At 43.8% G+C, this 19,183-nt stretch overlaps 1 protein-coding gene across 3 annotated transcripts in view; it reads right to left on the reverse strand.

Moving 5' to 3' along the window:
- Positions 1-19,183, reverse strand: part of LRRC8D (leucine rich repeat containing 8 VRAC subunit D) — a 137,343-nt gene that overhangs the window by 110,955 nt on the left and 7,205 nt on the right. The window contains exons 1-3 of one of the 3 annotated variants that reach the window (XM_040232357.1): positions 9,409-9,682; positions 5,130-7,816; positions 4,529-4,682 (exon numbers count right to left, since the gene is read on the reverse strand). The exons of 1 other annotated variant lie outside the window; for it this stretch is intronic. The gene's annotated coding sequence lies outside the window, so the exon portion shown is untranslated. Of the gene's footprint in view, positions 1-4,528; positions 4,683-5,129; positions 7,817-9,408; positions 9,683-19,183 lie in introns of those variants that run through there. One more of the 3 variants, XM_040232358.1, reaches the window with a different exon arrangement.

Below are 19,183 nucleotides of genomic sequence, written 5' to 3' on the forward strand. Positions count from 1 at the left end.
GGAGCATCCCATGGACAAAGGAGCCTGGCAGGCTACAGTCCATGGAGTTGCAGAGAGTCAGACGTGAGGAAGCAACTTAGTATGCACACACGCACATGTTGGACAATGTCGGGAGAACGCTTAGAAGAACTCTAGCTATCCATGACTGAGTAACTGCAGGACCTCAAAGCTTGACCATGAAAACAATTAACCTGGAAACAAGATCAGATCGAAAGTCAGGATTTTACACATCAGCTACTGAACTTTCAACAAAGAGGAAAAATTCTACTTGGGAATCTTTATAACCTGATGGCTAACATGCTATATACATCACCATTTTGGCATTTTCAGCCTGGAGCAGTTGTTTCCTTTGGTCCTCAGTTCCCAACCTATGGACTCTAGGATCCTGGCAGAGGTCTGTATACTGAACCCTTGTCTCACTCATACATGAACTGCTGCTGCTGCTAAGTCACTTCAGTCGTGTCCAACTCTGTGTGACCCCATAGAGGGCACCCCACCAGGCTCTCCCATCCCTGGGTTCTCCAGGCAAGAACACTGGAGTGGGTTGCCATTTCCTTCTCCAATGCATGAAGGTGAAAAGTGAAAGTGAAGTCGCTCAGTCGTGTCCGACTCTTCGAGACCTCATGGACTGCAGCCTACCAGGCTCCTCAGTCCATGGGATTTTCCAGGCAAGAGTACTGGAGTGGGGTGCCATCGCCTTTTCTGCATACACGGGCTACTATTTTACAAATATGGAAGATGCTGTGGTCGTTCTTTATAATACATATCCAGTTAAGTAATACTAAATAGTAACACTGTCACTAAAAATTAGCAATCATCAGAAATGAGAAGAAAACTCTAAAGAAGCAAAAATCTTTAAAACCTTTTAGTATTAAATAAAAGTGTCCCAATTTTTATAAGGGTTGAGAACCACTGCTTTAAAGTTCACGATTTCTAACTGAAGACAGTTTGTATTTATAATAGACATGAAGGAAAAAGAGAGAGAGTTTCAAAAAACTGAAAATCCTAATGTACATTTATCTTCATTCCCAGTCCTCTCCTGACCATAAACTTTCCCTTGGCATTTAACATCAAAGGTAGTTACCCTTTCATTCTTAGTTCACAAGCCATTGCAACCGTTCAAAGATAGAAAAGGCACTGCATTGTGTATTAAGAAAATATACATGTATCATTCCATTCCTCCCTTAAAACGGAAAAGATCACTCAGTTTATTTCTTCTCCCCCCTCTTCCACCTTCTCTTCCTTCTCCTGATGCTCTGACACAACTCTACAAAGGGGAAGTTATAGATCACTACAGATACTTAAAATGTTCAAGAGAAAAAAAATATTTTATCCAGCATTTCCCAGTGAAAACGTACTCCAAATTTTAATTTATATTCTTCTCAGTGTAACATAAAAATCCTAGCTAAAGACAGCCTCAACATTAAACACTGCAAAAATAAGAAAAATAAACATTTCTGTCTAGGGAGTATTACAAAAATATTTAATACATAAGGTGTATATGGCTTTGGCCATGTCTTTCTATAATATAAGCTTTTCAGTAACTTATCGTGAATTGGGGATAGGGAGGTTAGGGGGCTATGTAAGGTAGTTACACTGTATGCAGGATAATGGGGTGTGGAGAGAGTCATACACATTGTTTATTAATTTATCATTTCTTTTCTGGGATGTAAACTGTGTCCTAAGGGTAAACCAGAAGTGTTTTCTTAATTCTAAGAAGTTAAAATATGCTAATCTGACCTTTCAAACTAGGACCTGACAAGATATCTGTAAATTAAAAACTGCCATTAGAATTATAGCAGCAGAAAGCAAGTCACAAAGATGCAAACACAGCTAAATCAAGTCACCAACACAGAGGAAGTGTCAACGTAAAAGATGGAAAAAAACCAAAACAATAAAACCTCTTAAACTCTGGGTAGAGAACAATGGGAAAAGACCTAAAGATTCAGGGAAAGTTAATCTCAAGTCAGTGTTTATCAGCTCTCCTTTAGAAAGGTGAAAGGTCATCTGAATCATCACCGCCACCTCTGCCTTAGGCAGCAACTTTCCAGATTTCAAGGGAGCCAAGCATTATAAATCGTTAAGACCCCTGTTCAAGTCCCAGCATGTCCGTTTACTACTATGACCATTGACAAGTCACATTTTATCAGCCTCAGTTTCTTCTCTCCATCAAATGGAATAAATGAATCCTGTTTCAGACTATCAAAAGAAAAAATACATTACAAATGAGATAGAGAAAAATGCTCTCTGTAAACAGAAAATAGGGGGCTTCCCTGGTGACTCAGCAGTAAAGAATCCACCTGCCAATGCAAGAGACCTGGGTTTGATTCCTGGGTCAGGAAGATCCTCTGGAGAAGGAAATGGCAACCCACTCTAGTATTCTTGTCTGGAAATCCCATGGACAGAGGAGCCTGGTGGGCTACAGTGCATAGGGTCACAAGAATCAGACACGACTTACTGACTAAACAACAACAAACAGAAAATGAGGATCTAAAGGCCATGTATTATTATTTCTGGGTTATTATTTAGTTATTATTAAATTCCACTAGAGTGGAAATAAATCCTGTTCCTAAGTAGGGGATAAGTTTGAGAGGTCACAAAGGCTGTTCTATTTTACCTGAAACGGAATGACAGATGCTGAGGAAAGTCCTCAAGTAAATTAATGAACCAGAGGGCCAAGAATATACCTGGGTATAAAAAATAGAGACAAATGGTTGAACAGGTCTTCCCTTTCAAGAGTCTCTCTTAATGACTTGTTTTCACTTTTAATTTCATGATGCATTTGGCAAGAAGAGGCACAAACTCAGACATAAGAAAATCAAATTTAAGAAGTCCACATCTATCTAGAAAAAGATAAAATTAATTGCTCAGTGCTCATAGTGTATCTTGGTTACTTAATGCTAACACAGTTATACCAATTACTGATAATATCACAATGCTCAAAGCAGCTGCATTTTAAGAGATTAAAGTTCTGAAGGATTATTGGAATAATGGGATCTTATCATTCAAATTACCTCCATGTTGCTAAAAAGAAAAAGTAAGGGGAAGGGAGGGGAAAGTACAAATTTACCAGGCTGAGAAACTACCAAAGATTTTCCTTTCAAAGCAAAACCAATTATGTAATAAATATGTTTTACTATAAAAAATTCAGCATTGGTGGGGGCGGGTATGATGAACATAGAACATCATGAATTTAGGCTCTGCTTCCCAAGGAAGCTCAAGTGCCCAATATGATGAAGGGGCTAAGTGTACACAGGACCGCGATTGTGCATTTTCCCTCCCTGCTACAAAAAGAGACCCCTCTTTGCAGAATCTCCTTTTTCTCCCTCCAGTCATTTGCTTGGATCCCTTCTTCCAAAAGAAAGTGAAAGACGATGTCACTGGCTTAACATCATTCAAACATTTAATTTGAGGCTACAATCTTCCTACCAAACTGACTCTTCTCAACCATCACACCTCCCCTGGTGTCCCTCTGCAAGGCTGGAATTCAACCAGACAGATAAATAAAGGCAGGAAAACAAGGCTGGGCTTTCACTGGGGGAGGGGTGGGGAGAAGTCCATCTGATTTAGTCCCAGGAGAGAGGAGCTGCCAGAGAAATGAAGAAGCAGAAAGTCTGCCCAGAAAACCAACCTTTGCTCTATCTAGCATTTTGTTCTTCACCTCTGCACTTCTGAGATGGAGCAAGACAAGCATGTGAACTGTAATCTACCTGGTGAATTTGAGAAAACTCATTCTCAGTATTACTCTGATGAAAAATGGCATTTAATGAATAAAGATGTCAGGCTCCTACCTTTAAAAGTACCTCTGTCTCAGTAAGGGAGCCTGGCTAAGAAACCACGACAGGAGTTAACAAACCAGACACCAGACTAAACATCTCACAACTAGCTGCCCCTCATTCTTGGTCACTACCTTTCCGGTGTGTGTTTTTGCATCACCAATTCCCTTAGGTCCTGACAGTCTGGCTCTCCCAGAATGGAAAGCAAAGAGCCTGGACTCCTCTGGTACACCGGCTGAAGAAGTAGGATTTCTGAGTCTGGACACCAGGACTCTTGCTTCCCTCTCCACCTTACACATCACCCTCAACTCATCCTCTTTCGCCCCTAGGTCCCCACCCCACCCACTCACAATACTGTTTATAACCCCCGGCCCAGGGAACAAAGTGAAGAACAAAGAGCCGCTGCTTCAGGCGGCAGGAGGAAGACAGGCAAGGGAGGAGAGGGCAGCTGAGGACTCAGGAAGCCTCCCAAGCACAGTCAGTCCTGCCTGGAAAGCTCCCGCCTAGAGTGAGTGGGTGAGGAAGCAGGGCAGGTCCCCGGGCGCCTCGTGCTGCCGCGCGCGTTTACGCCCGTGTCCATTGCACCCCGCCGGGAGCACAGCCACAGAGTTTGCAGAGACCCTCCGAGAAAGCAAGCAGCCAGGGGCGCACAGTGTAGAAAATGCACGCGAGTAAGGCTGCAGCACGGAGCTGCAGATCGGCTGAGTGACAGCCCAGCGCCCAGCCCGCGGGCTCACGACCCGGCCTCGCACCTGGACCAGGCGGCCACCCTGCACCCTCAGGGCGCTCTCCTCTCCGGGGACTGGCTGCTGGCGGGCTCCGAGAGCTGGGATCGGCGCGATGCGGCGGGGGCTTCACTCCTCCATCCTGGGACCCGGCAGCACGTTACAGACGGCCGTGCACTTCCTGTATGAAACACACAGGGGAGAGAAAGAACGGGAGAGATCTGAGCGCCGGCCGAGCGGAGGCAGGGAGGGAGGCAGGCTGGCGGGGAGGGCGGCCGAGGGGGCTGCGGGTTGCATAACCGCTGCCGCCCGCCTCGCGCGGTCGGCGGCCCCCAGCACTCTCCTCGGCGGGCGACCCGCCACCCCGGCGGCCCGCGAGGTGGCCGCCCCGCGGCCCGGCCTCCCCCTGCCGGCCGCCTCGCCCGCGGCGCGCTGGCAGCCCTTCCGTTTCCAGCCCCCGCCTGGGTTCCCCTCCCCGCGCTACCTAAGTCAACTCCACGCTGTCCGCCTGCCTGCCTGCCTAGGGGTTCCTCCTTTCCTCTCCTCTCCTTCCCGCCCCCGGGGCGGGAGTGGGGGTTGGGGGTGGAAATCTGACGAGGGGACGGTATAAAGACCAGACAATCCTTACCAGGGAGAGGAAGCTGGGTTTTAAAGTTTAAGAGTCACATCTCCGTATATCCATTCCAGCTCAGCAGCCTAAAGAGCTTCAGGATGGGAAAAGACTTGTCTTGCGCCTGGCTGACTCAAACGGGAGAACGTGCCTGCAGCAGACACGAACTGCCAGAAAAAGAAGAAGAAGAAAAAAAAAAAGTATTCTGGGTTCCTAGGCTCCCTCTCTACTGAGACCCTTAGCTGCACAGTGTCCTAATATTTATATATACCAATTCCACATGAAAGATCATCATATAGTGAAGAATGCATATAGTGCATTCTTCCAAAAAACAAGTATTTCTCTGGGTGTACAAATCACTAAGCCGTTCCCAAATTCTGGGTTTATGTCCATTTTGTTACCCTCCAACTTAGGTGAACCTCAGGGTCCTGCTAACAAATGGTTTAAGAATCTGCCATAAGCAGTGTGCCAGCTCTAGGAGTGTTCAGTGCCCAGTTTCTGGGCTTGCAAGTGAGAACAATTTCATCCCTACTGTGCCTGCCCTTGCCCAAGAATCTATCAGGTTGCCAGGCACTTAAAGCACTGTCTCTGATCAACAGCTTCTTTTATCATCAAGGTGATGGCTTAAATAAAAGTTACTGTCGCTTCAAAACTCAACATGGAGAATAGTATATAATGAATGATTTTTCTACATGAAAAGTTCAATTTTGACTGAAGTAGAAAGAAACTGATGGACACTAAGCTCCTGCTCAGTGTTAGCATCTCATTTTAAACTCCCTTAAATCTTAATATTTCCCAATAGATCTGCAAAAGTCCTATTCTCACATTCCCAGTTGAGGAAACTGGGTCAGAAAAGTTAAGTATCTATCCCGATGTCTTAGCTAAAAAGTAGTCAAGTGGAGAGGTCTTTTCTAAGTATAAAGTCTGCACCACTTCCTCTACACTCTAATTCTCAAAACAATCATGAATTCTCAGGGAATAATCAAGCCCGGTGACTATCCATGATCCATCCCTTTGTCTCCCACTGAGCCTGCAAGTCCATACCATCACTCCGTCACACTAGCTGGGCTCCTTACCCACCTGAATTATATGTACCTTGATAACTCAAGCAGAGGACACCGTGCTCTTTACCATTATCTACCACTGGCTCTGTCAGCCTTTTCAGAATCATTCAGTGGCAAAAGTTCAGAAGGTTATGGGACAGCCACTTATATGCCAAGGTACAAAGTCTGTTCAGTTCAGAACCTAATCTGCTGACTAATATTTGTTCCCTGAATTCTTTTACTCTAACTGGGCTCTTTTAAGAAGAAGGCAAACAAACAAACACACAAACAAAAACCACACCCACACAAAATGAACGAAACACGCATGGACTCCACTCTTGATGAAATTTGAAATTCTCTCACTTTTCATTTCCTTCTGTTTTAGCAGTTAGTTCACACTCACCTGTCAATAGCATGCTGCTATTAGCCTCTTGACAAGCCAAGAAAGAGTATGTATTAAAAGGAGATTAAGAATCGTGGCAACAGTGAGACCCCAGACATTTGAGGGGGAGAGTGAGGGAGAAAGTGAGTGACCTTCCCTGCCACCTTACTCAGCAGCACAGACTCTGGGAACTCTAGAGCAGGTAAGTCAAGGCCAAGGGCAGTTCAAGTGTGCCAGTAGGAGTTGAGCAGAAGCAGATGCATTCCCATCCTTCAGGTCTGCACAGTGGCATGAGGGTAATACTAAAAAATCTCCTGAGGGCTCTTAGCACCCTTTTAGGGTCCAGCTCTGCCTCTGCTGCTGTCATTTTCCTTCTCGAAGTCCCTTATTTATCCTGGACCTGTCCACTTTTCATTTCCTTTCACAAACTTAATGCTTCGTCCCAAAGCCCTGCCATTTCTTTCCCACAAAGTACCCGCTGGGAGAGAAGGGGGACAGAGAGCAGTTAACTCAACATTTCTCTCAATTCTCTCATTAAAAAAAAAAAAAAAATCATAATTACCATGTTTGGGATACAATTCTATTTTGAAATACTTTTTGGTATCCCTGCCTTCATTGCTGTTACTTATTAATCCAAGAGCCTTGAAGGAAAAACTTCTAAAGAAAAATTAAATTCTTGAGACAAAGCAAAGGAAACATGATCAAGTTAAGCTATATGGATCCCAAAGTTCATAGTCTGGATAATGCAAGACTCCTAAGATTGCCTCTGTTGCCGACGTATATGTATCCTAACCATCACAAGGCCTAAGCATCATATCGCACATTCCCATGGCTCAGCTATTCTCCTGCCCCTTCTGTATTTCATGGAAATTGTTTCTTGCTTGACACTGTTAAGTAGGGAAAAAAATATTAAAATAACAACCTCATAAAAAGAGGGAAAAAATGCTCCTGGGTAGGCACAAATAACACCACAAAAAATAAAACTGATTCTGGAAGAATACTGGAGGTTAATTTTTCAAGTCTCCACTCCCTAAGTACCACAATCCATGGATGAATACAGCAAGGGTGTGAAAGCCATTTTTGAAGCTCCAAATTAAGTGACAAGAGACCGCCTTCCTCAGGACTAACGGGTATGGAGGAGGAGATGATAAGCTCACATCCAAAAATGATGTTCCTTATCTTTCTTCATCTTCAAAGAGAAAGTCCTTACTTTGACAATTAAAAATGTCTGCTATGTGATTTCTCTGTGTGAGGATTCCTGGCCATTATTACAGGATTTTCTGCAAACAAAATAAGAAACATGACAAGCCATCTGGTTACTTAAGAGATTGTCTCTCTGTAGCAGCAGTCTTCACAGTGGCATCCCTGTCTCTGACTCCACTTCCAGGGTAGCACATGCAACAGGCTCTTCTGGGAAGGAGTTCTTTGGCAGTCACACTCACTTCCCGGCCTCCGCAAGACCAGGACCATGGTTTTCAAGAAAGATGTCTTCAGAGCCAACTGGCTGGCTTGATTGGCATTTACCCACAGAGGGTTATTAGCCATTTTCAAGGAGCCAGAGTATCATTTCCCATGGCAAAAATGTAGCAAAAAAAAAAAAAAAGTCTGCCTGCAAGATGGTTTAGGCTCCCTTTTGGGTACAGAGTTCCCTGGTTTTAAGAAAGCTGAGAAGGAAAGCATTACTTAGAACACCTGCAGCCTGACTTGGGAGACCCAGCTGCAAGTCAGAAACACAGGCCAGGATGGCTACACGCCTGAGCTGGTATGTGTACTTCAACACACACACATTTGGAGCAGAATTAGTATTATTTACATAGGACCCACAGGTGTACTGCCTCACTGGATTCTCAAAACTGCCTTTGCAGGGACGACTCATTACCACCGCGTTAAAAGCAACAGAGCTCATACGTGTTAAGTCATTTTCTCAAAGCAGTAGATAATGGAGCTAAAATTCACCCTGGGTCTGTTCTTCCTCTTGAGGAGACATGAGTAGGTGCATTTTGGCTGTGGGATTTATTATTCTGTGCTACACATCCTTTCCTCAGAAGACTCTCACTTTTAAAACACAACGTGGAATGTTCTCTCTCAACTACATCCTGTGACTGCATCCCCTTGCCAAGTTTTTTGAAAGTGTAAACTATAAATGTATTCTGCAATGGGCAACTGATTTTTAACAATATGTCAATATAAATTAGGTTCAATCTGATCTTAGGTTGCAGCTGACAAGTGTTTAATAAAATAATAAAACAGATCCACTGGTCAGTCAAATTGTAATGGACAAAATCTTCATATGTTTTTTCCAACTTAGAATGCAAATATATATGTAAAGTGGGTCACAATGGCTGATGTATTGTGATTTAGTGAGTATAAATATGAAAGATTAGCAAGGGCCCATGAAGGCTTAGCTTAGATGCAAATACTTGTACATAAGTCAAAGTATTCACACTGCTCCTGGCACAGACTGTGAGCAGGAACAGCCTTGAGTTATTTACTGACTGTTGATCATGATATGCATTGTGTAGACTAAACAGTGTCCTGTAAGATATTTTTCTTTGGAAGGCATGTTTTGTCTATTCATCTTTTGTAGTGGGTATTTCTGCCTCCTTATTAAAAAAAATTTTTTTTAATTCTCTTTTAAAAAATAATATATTAAAGAATCCAACAACTTAAAATAATTTGTCTTAACAGGTCAAATGAATATAGTACTTATTACTAAGACAATAACGTTCTTAAAAGGATTTTAAAAATACCTAAATATCTGCACTATTACACATTGGGAAGTTGCCTTAGGTGAGTTGATAGGGAAGCAGTCACACACATCACTGTCCACTGATATATCAATTCTCAACTACCTATTAAAATGGAGCCTTACAAGGTGGCAAAGTTGGACAGCTTCATCTTCATTTCCCTTTCTTTGCCTGTAGTGGCATGACGAAGGCCAACAGCAGGAAAGAGAAACAAAGTGCCTGGAAAATCCAGAAATGTTATTATAAACTTTTGAAAGATTATTCATCAAGTTTTAAACTAAACCTAGCTAAACAAATTCCGACCACTTTACACGTCCTGACTCAATTATTCCTGACAACACCACTTTGAGGCAAGAACTACCATTACCTCCATATTACAAACCAGGAAACAGACACAGAGCTATTAAATAATTTGCCTAAAGTAATACTATCTAGCAAATACCAGACCATGGGCAGCCTAGCCAGCCAGAGAATCTACCTTTAACCAACACATTTTACTACCAAGGAGACACAATTGGCTTGGACTTGCCTTCTCCAGCATTAAAGTTCATGGGGAATACTCCCATGATAAGGCAGAAGGAGAGAAGTGAAAGGCTCAGAGGTTTCCTTTTCTGCAGCAAGAATGTAACCATTAGTTATACAGGGTCAGGGATAGAGCACCTGTTACATGTTGCTGAATAAATGAATCCTGGAAAGAAAGGAAAATATACTTGCAGAACAGTAAAGTTGGGAAGATCAGCCCTGGGATTTCTTTGGAAGGAATGACACTAAAGCTGAAACTCCAGTACTTTGGCCACCTCATGCAAAGAATTGACTCATTGGAAAAGACTCTGATGCTGGGAGGGATTGGGGGCAGGAGGAGAAGGGGATGACAGAGGATGAGATGGCTGGATGGCATCACTGACTCGATGGACGTGAGTCTGAGTGAACTCCGGGAGTTGGTGATGGACAGGGAGGCCTGGCGTGCTGCGATTCATGGGGTCGCAAAGAGTCAGACACAACTGAGTGACTGAACTGAACTGAAAGTTGGGAAGAAGGGCTGCTTCCTTACCTTGACCAGAATCCTGGATTTTAAGGCTCCAGGATTGCCTGCCTCCAACACAACTGAATGAGCAAGGGGAGAGAATGAAGTGCACTCCCCCTGCTTTGATCTTGATGAAGCATTTGATACAGTGTCCCATACAATCAGGATCGCCAAATCAACTGAAACTTCAGTGGCTACAAGATCCACACAGGGGTTAAGCAGGCTGGAAAGAAAAACACCCGATACATCTACCAGTCTGATGAAGAAAAGAACCACAAGGAACAGTATTCAATTTGTATTCAAAAGTAACTGAGGAATTGTCCACACTGTTATAATCAAATTTGCACATACCATTAATTTGGGAGCTGTGAAAGGGCAAATGAGGGCAAGCCAACTGACTCAGTTAAATTAACAGAGAGGTGAAGAAAAACAAGAAGTTTGGTTTTATTTTTGTGCTCCCTTTAATTTTCAGGGAGGGGCTGAGAGTGCCCATTGGGTAGTAACCGCCTCTAGACCTGAAATGCCAAGACTGAACTAAGTAAAGTAAGCAACAGTAAATTGGATATGTTTAAGATTTTAGGGCCTTCCATCTGAACTTCAAAAAGCATGATCCTATTATTGCACGGACCATCAGTAAGGTTCCATGGGAAATGATATTCCTTTCAACAAGAAGACTTTGTTAGCAAAACTCAAAGAAATGAAGGGGCTCAGAGGCTGAATTTAGAGGTCAGATGAAAAAGTCAGTAGTGTATGTATAATCTGGCCCTGCTACAAATATGCCGCTCCGGCAGAAGGTCATGAGAATGGTTTGCAAACACACGGCAGAATAAAGAACAGTGGAGAAGGAAGAGGGAAGAGAGCAAAAAACTTGGACTAACATTATTTTTTTAAGCATAAATTATCATTTCTAATTTTTTTAACGTTGAGAAATCGCTTTTCCCTTGGTAGAACTGTTTGCCTTCCTGGTAGATTTAGAAATCAAGAAACGGAAGTAGGAGAGGTCCAAGACATTCGGGGGGGGGGGGCGGGGGGAAGGCCTAATTCACGCTAGGTCCCAGGAAATGTACAAGTGAGCATCATTTCATTCAACTCCTAAGAGACTGAAGAACTATTAGCTCTGTAGAAACCATGCCCCACACAGTGGACTCCACAGCTCATGAGAAACTGTTGATGAAGGGACAGTCACCAAGGAAATGCTAGAGGATCCATTTCCTTCGAAATTAAAAAAAGGGGTGGAGAAGTGTGGGGTAGGGGAAAGGTGGGGTATGCCTTAACACAAAGGCATAAAGATTAAAGCCATAGTGCATTCTCGACATGGGTGGGAAATTCATGTGAAAATGATGATATTCTCAGATTATTTAATAGAATAACAAGCAAATGATAAAACCTAAATAGATCTTCTCCAAGGTTTGATTGCTGGCCCCCTCCTGAGGTTTAAAAAGCAGATTGATGACACATGATAATATGATGACAAACTCACAATTGGCCCCAGAATAGCTAAAGGCTGCTGCTGCTGCTAAGTCACTTCAGTCATGTCCGACTCTGTGCAACCCCACAGGTGGCAGCCCACCAGGCTCCCCCGTCCCTGGGATTCTCCAGGCAAGAACATTGGAGTGGGTTGCCATTTCCTTCTCCATTGAATCAAAGTGAAAAGTGAAAGTGAAGTCGCTCAGTCGTGTCCAACTCCTAGCGACCCCACGAACTGCAGCCTACCAGGCTCCTCCGTCCATGGGATTTTCCAGGCATGAGTACTGGAGTGGGTTGCCATTGCATTCTCCGAGCTAAGGGCTGCTGCTGCTGCTAAGTCGCTTCAGTCGTGTCCGAATCTGTGCGACCCCACAGACGGGGGCCCACTGTCTCTGGGATTCTCCAGGCAACAACACTGGAGTGGGTTGCCATTTCCTTCTCCAATGCATGAAGGTGAAAAGTGAAAGTGAAGTCGCTCAGTCGTGTTGGACTCTTAGCGACCCCATGGACTGCAGCCCACCAGGCTCCTCCGTCCATGGGATTTTCCAGGCAAGAGTACTGGAGTGGGGTGCCATTGCCTTCTCTGGAGCTAAAGGCTAGAGGTGCCTTATCTGACTGCATTCAGAATCACCTGCAGGCTTTTAAATGCTGTGTCTAGGGCAGGGGGCATTGGCAGTAGCATGGGGTATTCCCGTTATCTGTACATTTAAGAAACTCACAAGCGACCCTACGTTGCAGTCTGGTTGGGGAACTTTTGCTGCAGACATTCTACTCCCTTCTAGACTCTGCCACCAGAACCAGTCACGATAGAGACTAAATGATTTCCTTTCTCAAGAACCTTTAATGGAATAACCTTCAAAGGCAACGGAATGAAGTCCAAATTCCTTAGCAGGACACTCAAGGCCCTCTGTGATGTGTCCCAAACTACTTTTCTGCCCTCCTTGGCCCCCACATCCCTCACTCTGTCACTGCACCATTCCCCAAGCACATCACATGCTTCTTTTATGTCTTTGGCACTCACTGCCCTAATGTTCCCTCAGCTCACCCACCCTTTCCCTACCAGTCACCATCTTCCTCATCGTTCAAGTCTGGGCTGCTCAAGTTATTTTTCTCCCTGTGAAACCTTTTCTGATCTTTCCAGCCAAAATCAGTCTCCCCTTCCTCTGAGCAAATGTCCACAAAATGAGCTCGTGCAGAAATGACAGCATCTACTGTGTGCTGCACGGACACTGAACTGCCTGTGGACTGGTCTCCCCCAGAGAGCAGGGCCCCGGATCTCACTCACGTTTCATGCCATGGCTGAGAGTCAGACAGCTTCAGAGTTTACTTTCTCAGTTACTCACAAGCACTGTAACCCTTGGCAGGTTATTTAAACACTGTGAGCCTCAACCTTATGATCTTTGAAATGGGACCCACAAAGAAGGAGCCCTACCTTCATGACTGATTTGAGCATAAAACAGGAAATATGTTCAGCCCAATGCAGACCACATAAAATGTACCAAGATGATAGCTGTTAGTATTCTCTATCAACTTTTGTTTCCCTCCCTACTAGAATACATCACAGACATCACAGAAGTAAGAGCTCCAAAAGCATGCGCTTCCACTCAAAAATAAATAAATAAAAAGAATTTGTTTTCAAAGTGATAGTGATTTCTTAAAATTCCTTAAAGCCCTTTCTCCTTGCCCAATTTTGTTCTGTTATGAAGGGCATTTCATAATATTTCTATTGAGAAGTCATCTCTTAATCTCCTTTCTTTCCTTCAAAAATCAATGTACAAAATTCTAACGAACAAGCCCTGTCTGTCCCTCCTACTCCAGCTTGGCTTTCTGCTTTGAACTACAGTAACTGCCTGCTGCCCAGAGAAATGCCTGCTTCACCCTCACAACAAACAGCACTTTGTAGGCAAACTGGAGGCGAGCCCAAAGTAGGAGGGGGGAAAACCAAGGAAAAGGAGTTTGGGCCAGAAACTGAGTCGACACCCACATTATCGTCACTCTGGACACAGGTAAGGAGGGAACAGGAAAGGAGAGAAGCTCAGATCAACGCCAACCTTCCCAATAACTCCCAGGCATCCAGCTCATCACTACCAACCCATGAGAGAGACTCCGAGACACAAAGAACACACTGGTTCCCAAATGCCCAACACACACAGCCACTGCTGTCGGTAAAATATCATCACGTGTAGTATGCAGCTTATCCCACACAATCAATCCTGTTGCTGTTATCAACGTCTCCACCAGTTACTGGGGATGAAACCGAAGTCCCGAGAAGTCCAGTCAGTAGAGAAGCATGACAGGACCAATACTCAAGTCCTCTAAGCTCCAAACCCTTGGCCCTTCCCACTGTTCTTTATGAAGTGTGAAAAACAATTTTTAAAACATTCTCAGAAGCTCACCAAATCCCTAAGTTGTAAAGGTAAGGTAGTTTTAGTCCACTTAAAAACAATTCTGGTGCAAAGAGTGAGGACTGTCACAGCAAGGAGGCCCCACCTGCAGCCCTTAGAGGGATCAATCCAGTGTCTCAGGACAGTGCTCCAGGAAGACCCTTTAGTTTTTGTGCTGAGATGGAAAATGTCTCCTGACAATGCTGTTTGCTCACTTGGTGTGGCGATGAAGTGTTAGGCAAGGAGTATAATTTTTTTGCCTTTTGTTTTCATCAAACCCTGATCTTGATAAAGGTGAAGTGAGGGGGAAAGCAAAAGAAGATTCTAAGGCCTATTTGTGATCCTTGATGAGAGAAGAGTACTAGAGTGGGTAGCCTTTTCCTTCTCCAAGGGATCTTCCCAACTCAGGGATTGAACCCAGGTCTCCCACATTGCAGGTGGGTTCTTTACCATCTGAGCCACCAGAAAAGCCCAAGAATACTGGAGTGGGTAGCCTATCCCTCCTCCAGCAGATCTTCCCGACCCAGGGATGGAACCGGGGTCTCCTGCATTGCAGGCAGATTCTTTACCAGCTGAGCTCCCAGGGAAGCCCATGAGAAGAGTACAAGAGGCTGTAATGCAGTCTTCCGACCATGAATGCCTGGGTTCCAATCACAGCTCTGCCACCTCCAGCTCTGAGGTCTTGAGTCCCTTGGCTGCTCCCAGAGATGGGGAAACACAGCCAGACGGGGAACAGGGCCTTGCGGTCCTCTGCTACAAAATGGGCTGTTGTGAGCAGTATGTGAGCTAAAAACACATAAAGTGCTCCAACAGTGCCAGGCACGTGTAAGTACAAGGCAAGTGCTTCCTATTATTATTTCCAGAATAGATTAGTCTCTATGATTGTATTCTTTTTTTAAGTGTTTCAGAAGGTTAAAGATTTCTTAGACAAGTTGTTAATCCATAATGCCCCAAAACAGCACAACGATTTATGCACAAGTTTCACTTCCTGACAGGATTCTCCAGGATTTCCATCTGTGGACTAGAGTCCCTGGAAGAACAAACAGTGGAATCTGAAGAATTTTCCTTCTTCCCAGCAACAGTGCTAGTAAATCTGCACCCATTTTCTCAACACTACAAACGGGCTTCCACACTGAGGAAAAAAAAAAGACACTTATAGCATTAAGCTAACTAACACAGGGGAAAATTTTTAAATTCACTTTATATCTGAATGCAACCAAAGTGTTAAAAATTTAAAGTTATACCAGTTGAGAAAGACATGGTCCAGATCACTTTGGGATGACAATCCTAAGGACTGGGATAAAACCTGATGAATCAAAAGATTATCTTCCCCAGAAAATATTGGAATTCCAGGAACAATGGGCTATCCCTAGGACGATTGAGAGAAAAAATGATTTTAAAAATCCCCTCTCAGGCTAAAGTCTAGACTCAGCTAGACACAGAGCTCTGCTAAAAATCACCTCTTTTCTCTTTCAGAGAGGGCATGTGTACAACAGATTAAACAATGGAAGGATTTTTCCCCCAAAGAGCAGATAAAACTAAAGACAGCAGCACTAGAAGGAAGGGTCACAACACTGGTCTGGGGTTGTGTCCTGTCCAGGGGAAGAGAGGCTAAAACTCAGCCCTCACTGGTCTCCAAGCAGCGTGCCTTGTGGAGCAGACGTACCCTCGCTGCCACTAACTTCACAAGGAAGGGTTGTGGGGGCAATGTCAAGTGGTGCCAAGCGCATCAACTCCCCACGAGCAAAGCAAGCTGGTGTCCAGAGCCATCCAGGAGCTGGAGACCATCGTGCATACCCCCTCAAAACAATGCTGTGCTCTGGAGAGGGGCAGGGAAGAGTCTTGGTTTGTCGATGGAAACATTTTCAAGTTTCCTGGTTTACTTTATGATGCCAGCTGTTCTATCCCCCTTCCTTTCCTCACTCTATATTCTCCTTTCATTTATACTCCAATTCTCCTTCTGCAGAAGCCACAAGTTGACGTGCACACTAGGGATGGCAAGACAATAGCCCCCACCTACCCACAGAGGTTCCGCACTACTTCTAAATGTGTATCAGAGCACAATTTTCCCTTCTCAGGTAAGGACTCCTCTTTTTCGTTTCTCTCTTATTACCCCCCAAATCAATTCTAAGATATAAAGAAATCTTCCTCTTCGCTTCTGGGATAGGTGATCTTTCTTCACCTCCAGCGGCTCTTACCCTGTGCTCTGTATTTCTGGGGCCGCTTGCCTCCCACAGCCGTATCTTCTACCTGCTTCGCTCCCATACTCTACATATTTCTCCCTCAATCATTACTCCTTAGGAAGGAAAACCCTGTCAAATACATCTACTCTGGACATAATAAATCAAATTTAAAGAGCAGAAATTATTACATTGACAAGTATGGGGATTTTGGTTTGCTTTGCTCTGCTTTCTGTATGTGGGGGGGGGGCAGGGGGGGTGTTATACAAAACAATGACAACAAGTTTTCATTTGTTTCAACTTTTTAAGTGTATTATGCTTTTTGTTGAATCCTCTACTTCCATGTACCCGGCCACTAAAAAGCTATATAAGGGCCTAAAATCACAGGCTCTATCCAGCCCACAGGAGAAGGCAATGGCACCCCACTCCAGTACTCTTGCCTGGAAAATCCCATGGACGGAGGAGCCTGGAAGGCTGAAGTCCATGGGGTCGCTAGGAGTCGGACACGACTGAGCGACTTCCCTTTCACTTTTCACTTTCACGCATTGCAGAAGGAAATGGCAACCCACTCCAGTGTTCTTGCCTGGAGAATCCCAGGGACAGGGGAGCCTGGTGGGCTGCCATCTCTGGGGTCTCACAGAGTCGGATACGACTGAAGCGACTTAGCAGCAGCATCCAACCCACAAAGCTATTTTATTGGGTCTGCAGGAAGTTCTTTTTCAAATGTTGAGCTTAGCCAATCTTTCAAAATCAGGAGATTTTTAAGTAATCCAGATTTCTGGCTTACAGTGAAGATCTGTCAAGACTGGCCCACATTCCCATATGGCAACAGTTGGCTGCTGAATAGACTGGCTGAACAGGACCCCCTTTACAGGACCTGCATTTTCTGGTTCAGTCCAGGCCTGCCCCCCACTCCCCCACCCCCATCACTCTTCCCTGAGGTGAGTACCAGGTGCCATAAGTCACCTCACGTGAGGCCCACTTCAGGCAGTGTTTGGTATATGCCTAAGACCATAGCTAATATCCAACTCCAACTCTCTCTCTGGTTAGTGCAGAACTTACAGGGGTAATCAGAAAGTTTCTCCTTGGTACAGAATTTTCCAGGTACAATTCATAAGGAAAAGAACTTACAACTAAGTAAAAAGGAAAATGTCCCAAAGTAAAGAAATATTTGAAAAGCACTAAGTTAAAGAGAAAGCTGTATGTGTGGTGTGTGCATGTAGGAAGAGGATTCGTTGCATAAGCTGTGTAACACCGCAGACCATTTTACAATTTGTACTTTATTATTGGCTAAACATTAATACGAAAAATAAAACCATTAAAGTAGAAACTGAGTGAATTCACTCCACTGAAATGACTATACTTGAACATAATAAATTTATAAATGAAACAGACTGTATATATATTACATAAATATATGGATATTTATTGATTCATTATTAACTCAGAGGATATGGGTATGATTGTCTTTAATTGCATATACTTGTGATAGCATTTATTCAGCAAACATCTGCACAAAACACCTTCCAAACAGTAGCTACATCCTTTTACGTTAATGTACAGTAGTGTTGTAGAGTCAGATCTAATCAGGAGGAGGGCACTTAGTGTGTACAAGTGCATTCTATTACCAATATTGACGATAAAAGAGAACAGGGCTAGAGAAAGCACCAAAACAAGTGATTTTAAATTACCCTCTCAATTCCAGGATCAACTTTCATTCAAGTGATTCTACTGACAGGCTGGTATTTCTAAAACCACTGTATTGATGAGAGCTCTGGCCTGCAGAGCAGGGTAGCCCACAGCTCCCCTCTTCTCAGCTGTGTGCCCACGCTTCAGATATGGTCCATAAACAAAGAGCAGGAACCAGACGAGCTGTAAGGTCTCTTTACGACTCAAAATTGGATTCTCTTTTTTAACAGAAACAGTATTATAAAATGAAGAAAAACGAACCTAAGAGAAATGGGAGGAACGCTGTACGTAAGAGAATGAGCTTTGAAATAAAGATTAGTTTCAAATTCCACTTCCTTGTGGTTTTTTTTTTTTGGAAAATCACATAACCTCTCAGGCCTCAGTTACCTCATCTCTAAAGTGGAAACAAGTCCATCTTCCACTCAGGACTGTTTTGCAGATTAAATGAGAATGCATATAAATTCCAGGGCACGGGTTTGGAATTATCAGTAAATGCCTAATAAATGATGGTTGTTATTACCTATGAGTATTCCATAAACTGTCCAATTACTTATTGACCTAAGTTTAAAAAACTAGTTATAGATGATAATAAAATGATCTTAAAAGCTTATGAAGTAGGGTATTATTGCAAGAATCACGGGGGTCATTTTCGAAAGAATTTGAATATCCAAACATTTCTTAGAACTGGATTGGGAACAACCTGTAAAGAGAATGTGACTGATGGTACTTCACACCCAATGTGAAGGGCATGAATCTGTCTGGTCTCCGTTGAGTGAGCTCGGCAGAGGCAGCTTCCTGGAGGCTGACACCCTTGAGGGAAGGGCTGTCTTACACTTCTTCCTCCTCCCAGATTTGTAGACTTCACTGCAGTCTTGGTGATCTGTTGATGCTGAGATTTAGCAATGGGATTTATGGGTTGCTGTGGAACTGAAGTCTTCTCTGGCAAAGTTCCTAACTCTTACCAGCAAGCACAGAAGGAAAGTAAAAAAGCTTTTTAAGAAAAGAAATGTTTATGATAGAACTGAACATCAATACGTGTGCTCTCTTCCCAACAGCAGGTGTCAAGAGGAGGAAACGGACATCTCAAACATCTCAGGAAGGCAGTAATTCCCAGACTTTTGATATCACAGACTAGTAAAATTTCAAAAGAAGACTG

Source organism: Oryx dammah, unplaced genomic scaffold (assembly GCF_014754425.2).
Source record: "Oryx dammah isolate SB20612 unplaced genomic scaffold, SCBI_Odam_1.1 HiC_scaffold_28, whole genome shotgun sequence".
In the NCBI taxonomy this organism is placed as follows: Eukaryota; Metazoa; Chordata; class Mammalia; order Artiodactyla; family Bovidae; genus Oryx; species Oryx dammah.